This window comes from Octodon degus, unplaced genomic scaffold (genome assembly GCF_000260255.1).
Source record: "Octodon degus isolate 3935 unplaced genomic scaffold, OctDeg1.0 scaffold00055, whole genome shotgun sequence".
Taxonomy (NCBI): domain Eukaryota; kingdom Metazoa; phylum Chordata; class Mammalia; order Rodentia; family Octodontidae; genus Octodon; species Octodon degus.
The window spans coordinates 5,730,632-5,738,916 of NW_004524631.1; the positions used below are offsets into that span (position 1 = coordinate 5,730,632).

Genomic DNA, 8,285 nt, shown 5'->3' on the forward strand with positions numbered 1-8,285 from the left:
GAGAGAGAGAGAGAGAGAGAGAGAGAGAGAGAGAGAGAGAGAGAGAGAGAGAGATCTGGATAAAAGGAAGTGGAAATGGAAGTAGAAGAAGAGGAGGTGGAGGGGAAGGAGGAAGAGAACAGGAAAAAATGTTTTCAAAACCCAATAAAATGAAACATCGAAGTGAAGCAGTTAAGGCTTAATGTTTGCACATGCATGCACTAAGACTTTCCACTTGCTTTCTTTATCTTTTATAAAAGGAAAAAGAAATTCAGAGACAAATGGACCCAATTCTTCTCACATTTCCCGGCAAAGTCTAGGGATCCTAGAGGTCCTGAGCAAAGGGAAAACTTCTTGCATTACAGAACAAAGCTACTCTTTAAACATGAAAAGTCAAGGCTAAAGGGATGGGAGATCTTAGTTTCTTTAGAGAGAGAAATTAATGTAGCTGGAGGTCACAGATGACAGATTCATTAGCAAATTTGTTTTTTATTATTTTAAAAAAATGTGGCCAATTAGAACTCTTGGTGGGGAATTATATGTTATACGTGAGGCCATTGCAATGCTCAGGGCAAGTTCTAAAATATGAAACACAGCTAGGCACAGTGGTGTGTGCTTGTAAACCTAGCTCTCTGGGAAGCTTACGCAGGAGGACTGCAGGAGCCTAAGCAACTTGACAACTAAAGGAGACTCTGTCTCAGAAAGAGAGGTAGATGGAGAGAGAAAAGGAAAGACCTGGGTTAAGTCCCTAATATAAAGCCACAACAAAAAGATTTGAAAGACAAAATAAGAGTCTTATGATCCTCTGCCTAAATTTGGCATCCTCCCCTCCTCATTATTCTGTTTTTCCTTATATCTTCAACTTTTTTATTATTAAGGGAGCAATACATTACCCACATAATAAAAATAAATGATTAAAAGCTATTTTCCCAAATTAATGTTGCTCCTTAAGAACCATCATATGGAGGGATCTGCTGTGGTGCAATCTAGTGTGAACACTGAATTAAGGCTTCTGGGCTAGGTGCTCGGGGTCCTTCTTTTAGTTTTAGTTTCTATATTCTCTGTTTATCCAAGGAGTTTATTGTGGACATCAAGTGAGAGGCAGAATGGGGCTGGGGAGATGGCTCAGTAGAATAAGCACTTGCCTGGCAAGCGCAATCCCCGGTTCCGCAAAAAAAAAAAAAAAAAAAAAAACAGAAACAACTCCCCCGACACTCAAAAAAAAAAAAAAAAAAAAAAAAAAAAAAAAAAAAAAAAAAAAAAAAAAGACAAAACACTTCAAATGAAGAAGTGATACAAGGCAAAGATGTGACACGCTCGCTCGGGGAGAAGGGTGAGGACTGGGAGGAGGGAGCAGAGATCTGGGGCTCGGAGCTGCCCCTGCTCCACTCCGACCACTGTGGGGCTCGATGTGTCGAGGATGGGGAGCAGGGGTCTCCGCTATGGAGGCAAATGTAGAGAATGTATGGCCATGAGAGATCCCACTAGGAAGCGCTCCAAAGGCTTCGGTTTCACCACGTTCGCAGATCCAGCAAGTGTAGATAAAGTACTAACTAGGTCAGCCCCATCATGCGTTAGATTCCAGACGATTGACCCCAAAGTTGCATTTCCTCGTAGAGCGCAGCCCAAGATGGTCACAAGAACAAAGAAAATATTTGTAGGCAGAGTATCTGCGAACACAGTAGTGAAAGATGTAAAGCAATGTTTTAAGCATTTTGACAAGGTGGAAGATGCGATGCTGGTTTGATAAAACCACCAACAGGCACGGGGGTTTGGCCTTGTCACTTTTGAGAATGAAGATGTTGTGGAGAAAGTCTGTGAAATTCATTTCCATGAAATCAATAATAAAATGGTAGAATGTAAGAAAGGTCAGCCAAAGGAAGTCATGTTCCCACCTGGAACAAGAGGCCAGGCCTAGGTGGTGCCTTACACCATGGATGCCTTCATGCTTGGCATGGGGATGCTGGGCTGCCCCAGCTTTGTGGCAACTGATGGCCAGGGCTACCCTGGATTCACTCCTAGTTATAGCTATCAGTTCCCAGATTATTTGCCGATTTCCCAAAACATAATTTTTTATCAACTAGCTCTTAAGAGAAGCATAGCAAATTGGGGTTTGCCACCATTTCTAGAGAGGACGCAGCCCCAACATGGGCCTCCCCCAGCTGATGTCTGGGCCCACTGAGAAACCCTGTCCTAGCTGCCTGTTTGAATGAGTACTCTTTTCCTGTTTTAATTCTTGGAAAATATTTCATTGCCTCTCTCAATTTAAAAGGCAAAAAATATTCTCCAGTCCTGTCCTGTTCTGTTTCCTGTGTGCACCAGGCTGAGGGGAGCTTCTCACAGACTTTATAGAGATTCCTCAGGGGAATCCAAGAAGATGGTATCAAGTTTTTAAAATAATGATCAACCAGGCTTGTTGGGCACCTCATGGGGTTAGCGTTTAAGTGCTGGTGGCCAGGGGTTTGCAGCTATGTGACTTCAGAAGCACCCCTGGTGGACAAGCACAAAAGTGAACTCACACTAGACCCTTCTAGAAAAATTATGAAAAAGCATAATCTGGAAGAGTGACTGCAGAGTCATTACCTGATTGCCTTTGTTGTTTGGGGCCAGCCTTTTAGCGCCTATTGGCGTAATAAGCACATCTGCCCCTATGAATCCACAGTGGAGTCACCCAGGCCCTGCCCTGTGCTGGACGCATGGGCACCCATCCACACTGGGTCCATCCCTCAACAGCTTCCTCACCTCCCTGCCTGTGCTGGTCTTGTCTTCCTTAATGGCACCATTGGGTACTGAGGGCCCATCCTGATCAGTCCCATCCCAGGGATGGCAGCCCCAGTGCCACCCCCAGAAGGATCTCTGTCCTGTCCTTATTGATGACCTTCCCTCTCTTTGAAATATCTCCTTTCTTGGCTAACGACCTGACCTTCCCTCTCTTTGAAATATCTCCTCTTGGCTCAGTTGGACCTCTGTCTGTTCTTGTGGTTTATGAGATGTTGCACATGTGCTTCCATCTGAGGCATCTGATGTGAGCAGATCCATACATTTGAATATCATTGTCCTTGAGACCCCACATATGTGATTTGGTTCTTCTCATTACAGATGCTGGATGTGATAATTGATTAGTTTCCTTTTATTTTGCCACAGGCTTTTTTATGTTTCTTTCTTTTCTTTTTCTTTCTTCAAAAGCTGTGTGTGGCTCCTCCCCACTACATATTTTGATTTGCTGTGAACTGCTTTGCCTTGGTGAACTTGGCCCAGTATCCTTGCCTTGTGAACTTATCAGCCATTGTGAATCTTCTCCATCTCTGTAAATAGTTCATCTGTGCTGATCCCTAATGACATTTTATTTTTTTTCCCTATAAGCCACTGAGGTAGAAAAATAAATTGTTTACCATGGAAAAAAAGAAAGAAATTAAAAGAAATACGATGAAAAGGAGAGAAAGATATAAATGGGGAAAAAAATGGCCTCCAAGATAGATACAAAAATGAAGGCATTTTGGAAGTGAGAGATGCAGTAAAAGGAAGCTAAAAACAATATCAATCTGTAAAATAGACTATTACGTGTGCATTGAAAGCTAAGCTCATGATGTGTTTGAATGAAGTAGAAAATACTCACAGTGTTACCTGGAAAACAGACCTGACATTGAGGATATGAAGAGAATGCAGCCAATTATGTAAAGAAAGAATAAAGAAGACTGCAAGGAAATATAGCAAAATTAGTTGCTTCTGAGAAGCAATAAAGGGAGATCGTTTTTATGTTTTTCTTCTTTTTAAAATTTAAGTTTTGATTTAGTGAATGTAAGTAAATTCTCTAAAAAATAAACAACAAAAGTACTTGAAAAGCCAGATCTGTGTAGTGTATCAACAACAATACTGAGAAACAACCTGTTTTGGCCTAAATGTGGGATTTGTGCCTGCAAGATCCGAGAGAAGGAGCTTGTAGCTCATTTAGTAGCCTTGCATTCTATGAACCACCAACACCGTCACAATGGTAAGAATAGCTTTCAATTGTATGTTGTTTCTATACTACTAGAAAGCATTGCGAATGTTCTATATTTTTAAATAAAATGAATGAGAGGACAGTATTCTTTACTGAGCTTCTGTACAAGGCTCAACTAACCAGTCATTTGAGCCAGTAGGTGCCACCTAATGAAATCAAACTTAAGAGAAAGAACTGTTTCAAAAAAACAAAACAAAACAAAACAAAAAAACAGTTATGTGATCAATCCATGCTCAGGCAACATGAGCCCACAGATAAAGAATTCTTGCTTTAATTCTCTAAGGAAAATAACTTGGAAACAGACAATCTGATATTAGTTCCTTAGTTTGATGGGGCTGCAATAACAAAATACAAAAGCTAAAAGGTTTAGTGACAGAAATTTATTGCTTTACGGTTTTGGAGCCTGGACATCCAAGTCCAGGGGTTTGCAGCGTTGATTACTCCTGAGGACTGAGAGAAAAGGCTCTGTTTTAGGTCACTCTCTGGCTTGTTATGCCTTTCTTCTCCCTGTTTCTCTTTGCTTTGCTTTCATTTATGCAGATATTATTCTTCTCTTCATATGGTGTTCTTTATAGAAGGACATCATTTGGACTAGGGATCTGCCCTACTTCAGTAGGAACTCATTTTAGCCAATTTCATCTGCAACAACACTATTTCCAAATAAGATTACCTTGAGGATTAGAACATCAACATGTGGCTTTTGGGAGGACAAAGTTTTTACAGCTCTCCCCCATTTTACAGATGAAGAAACTGATGCTCAGAGATGCTAAGTAACTTTCCAGGGTCCTAGACCTTGTAGGTGCTAAAGCTTAGATTCTAACATAGGACTTTCCAGCCCACATGATGTGATTTCTAGCCTCTCTGGAAGCCAGAGCAGAAGTGTTGTGGAAATACAACTCAGTTTTCTTAATAGCCAGGCAAGAGAATAGGATGGACAAAGAGAACTGAGTCTGAGACTCTACTCTTGTGTAGGGAGCTCTAACAGTTATTTTCCTAGTTAAATGAGTTGATTTCAGCCAATGAGCTTTGCCCCATACAATCTGTCTATGTATGTCTGGTTACCCCCCCACACCCTTGACCTCCAGATTGGTTTTGCACACTCTGACCACAGAGGCGAAGTACAAAGCAGATGCATGGAGCTACTTAGGCATTAGCCATGTCCATGCTAGTGGTCAGATGACTCAGGAGTGGGACTGCAGACAGAGGCTGGCATTGCAGCCTAGCCAGTGGCAGTGAAGTTGAGGCTTTCTAGCATTTTCCACATTGCAACAGCATGTGGCTGGGGTATCGGGTGAGAGTTACCATTTAGCTTTCTGTGCTTGCTGCCCCTAGGTCACACAGGTCCTCCTCCAGCAAATAGAGAAGCTTCCTGCCCCTGTGGTCCATGGGCCTGGGGTGAAGGGAACCACCTACATGGGTTCAGTGCAGGGTCACCATCCCCACCAGCCCCACCATCCTGTTAGTACTACAGGCCTGGCCTGGGAAGAGATGACTAGAGCCACCTCTGGGCACTTGCCCATGAGCTCAAGCAGAAAACTGGTGTCATGAGGATTTGCACAGACAGCTTGTGGAAGGGTAAAACTCTGACTTCAGGACACATCTCAGCCTAGCTAGTTACCACTCCCTTCCTATTCCATCTCTGGAACCAGAAGTTTCCATTGGGATCCTCACTTCTGTGGTCATCCAAACTCCTTCATTTTGCAGACAACAGAGACTGAAGCTACTCTACAGGGCAGATGCGACAAAGTCAAGCCAGATACCATGTCTCCTGGCACCCTACCTAACACTACATCCAGAAAGCTTCGGGTGGGAAAATGTCTACTCTTGACATCAGCTCAAGTGGTTTGTTTTGCTTAAATGAAAATGAATTTCTCCATTGCTCAATTCATCCAGGCTTTCCTCTGCTTTCTTTGCTTGCTTCCTGGTGTATAACATGTCACCATAAAACCAATGAGCTAATACACATAAAAAGCACTTGGAATTGTTACTGGCACATAGAAAACACTATTGGGGTTAGTGGTTGATATTTGTATCATTATTACAATCACTGTGTTAGTTTCCTAGTCCCATGGATAACAATGTATCACAAATGACATGGCTTCAAACAACAGAAATGCATTGGCTCATATTTCTGGAGTCTGAAATCCAGGTGTTAGAGGACCTCTCTGCCTTTGAAGCACCCTCTCTTTTAGACTCTGTAAGCCTAGGTGGCTGGCTTGTGACGGCATAACCCTGACCTCTGGCCTCATCATCACATGCCACACATGTTCTCTGTGTTGTTCTCTTCTCTTTTGTAACAACACCATCATATTGGATGAGGCACCTAATCTAACTCAGCACAACCTCACCTTAACTAATTACAATGATGCTTTCCAAATAAGGTCACGGTCACAGGTAGCAGGGGTTAAGACTTCAGTGGATCATTTTGGAGCATTTGCTTCAGTCCATGGCAATCACTATCCCTGCCAAATCAAAAGTCTCTATTTTCACATAAGTAAAACGTGATCACTTCCTTCTCGTCACAGCCCTGGACAGAGCTACCTCAAAGTTGGCTTACACTCATTTCAATCAGAACTGGATTTAGGTGGCAGGCTTGGAGAATTTTTAGATCTTCTGAGAGAGAAGAGGAATTTTAACTTGTGGAGAAATGCAAGACAGATACATTAATGCTGCGTTCTTATTTTTATTCAGAAAGCTATACAGAAAGAGTTCATCAGTAGAGTGGTTTCATTGTAGTCATTTATTTCTGACTTAGCAATTCCTTCTTACTCAAGGTTTGCACATTGAATTCTTCCAGAAATTTCCTAAGGATAAGACAACAAAACTTGAATTGAATTACAACTGCTGCCTTCCACGTATACGTGAATGCACTACTAAGATTCCCCAAGATAGTTTTTCCTCACAGTGTGTAGGGAAGACAGTAAGATAAGAAAAATGCATAAATACATACAAATGTATACATATATGTAAAGGATAAGTCCTTAACATGGCTCTCCAAATTAATTTCTTGGTACTTGCCATGGGTAAGTATATTATATATTAACAATAGTACTGCATTTCAAGGGAAATGAATGAACAGAAAAAAATAATTTAATGATTCAGAATCATTACTCTCAACATATTGAGGCTCTTGCCAACTAACTCAAGAATTGTAAGTCATTTCCCACCTTGTTCTCCTTGTCCCAAACAAGTTAGTAACTGTTTCTATTGCTTATAGTAATCTGGATATATCACTACATTTGATAAATTACAGAGATCTTTTCTTTTCTTTTTCCTTTTTCTTTTTTCCCTAATTTGTAGGATTTGAACTGCTCCTCCTTTTCCCAAGAGTCATTTTGAAAACCAGAGTTCTGCTGAGGATCTCAAATAGCAGTGATTTAATGTGCTATTATTCCGTTTCTTCCAAGTGGAGGACAGATTCTAATGTGAATCTAATTGAGTTAATGTAATAAGTGCACTTTTCATGGGAGCAAGTCCCTGGTGGGCTGCTGCTTTCTCTTTGAACATGAATCACAGGTTATAAAATCTATAAATAACAAAGCAAAATTTCTTAGGCAACTACAGGGGAAAAGACACCCTGTCATGTCTTATTTTATATTCAAAATTCGTTTTCAGGGAAGATTAGATTTATTTTCTAAATTTTTAACTAGCAGTAGATTTCTCAGTACAATCTTATGGTCAAAAATAAGAGAAGAGTACTAAAATGGACAATAAAATATCCCAACCTGTGCAGAGAACATGAACCAGTTTTGAATGTCACCCAAAATACAGTTTCAAGAGACCAAACTTCTGTGTTCTCATCAGTGCATTTTACATTGATTTCTTTTTACACTAATAGCTTGATCATTCTTGAGTCTTTCTTGTTTAAATTGAAAAGGCAGCAGCAACTGGCAGAATGACTCTGTGCTCTTTCTTCTACTAAAAATGGCTTCAGGAAAAATATTTCTTTTCTCACATCCTGATGCAGTCAGATGGTGAAATGGCATCTGATCAGGGAAGGAGAGAGCAGAGGGTGTCTCTCTGGTGGAGCCCAGGCTTTCTGGTATGGATCCATACTAGGCAGGCATCTTGCAGGGTACCTGTAGCACCTAGCAACTGCTATCTAGATTTTTCTATTCTCCCACCTATCATTCAACCTCCATGCTGTTTTATCAGACAGTTGAAATCCCTGGAAGACCATTTATTGGTTCATCAACCAACATTTACAAAATTGCCATGTACCCAATCTTACTGTAGGTGACAGGGCATAAACATATTGTTCCTATCCTAAAGGAAAAAAATCCTATTGATCTCTTAATCCCTTGGA

At 41.0% G+C, this 8,285-nt stretch overlaps 1 pseudogene; it reads left to right on the forward strand.

Moving 5' to 3' along the window:
• The first annotated feature begins 1,399 nt into the window (after positions 1-1,399).
• LOC101584164 lies at positions 1,400-2,172 on the forward strand (annotated as a pseudogene).
• Positions 2,173-8,285: the final 6,113 nt, after the last annotated feature.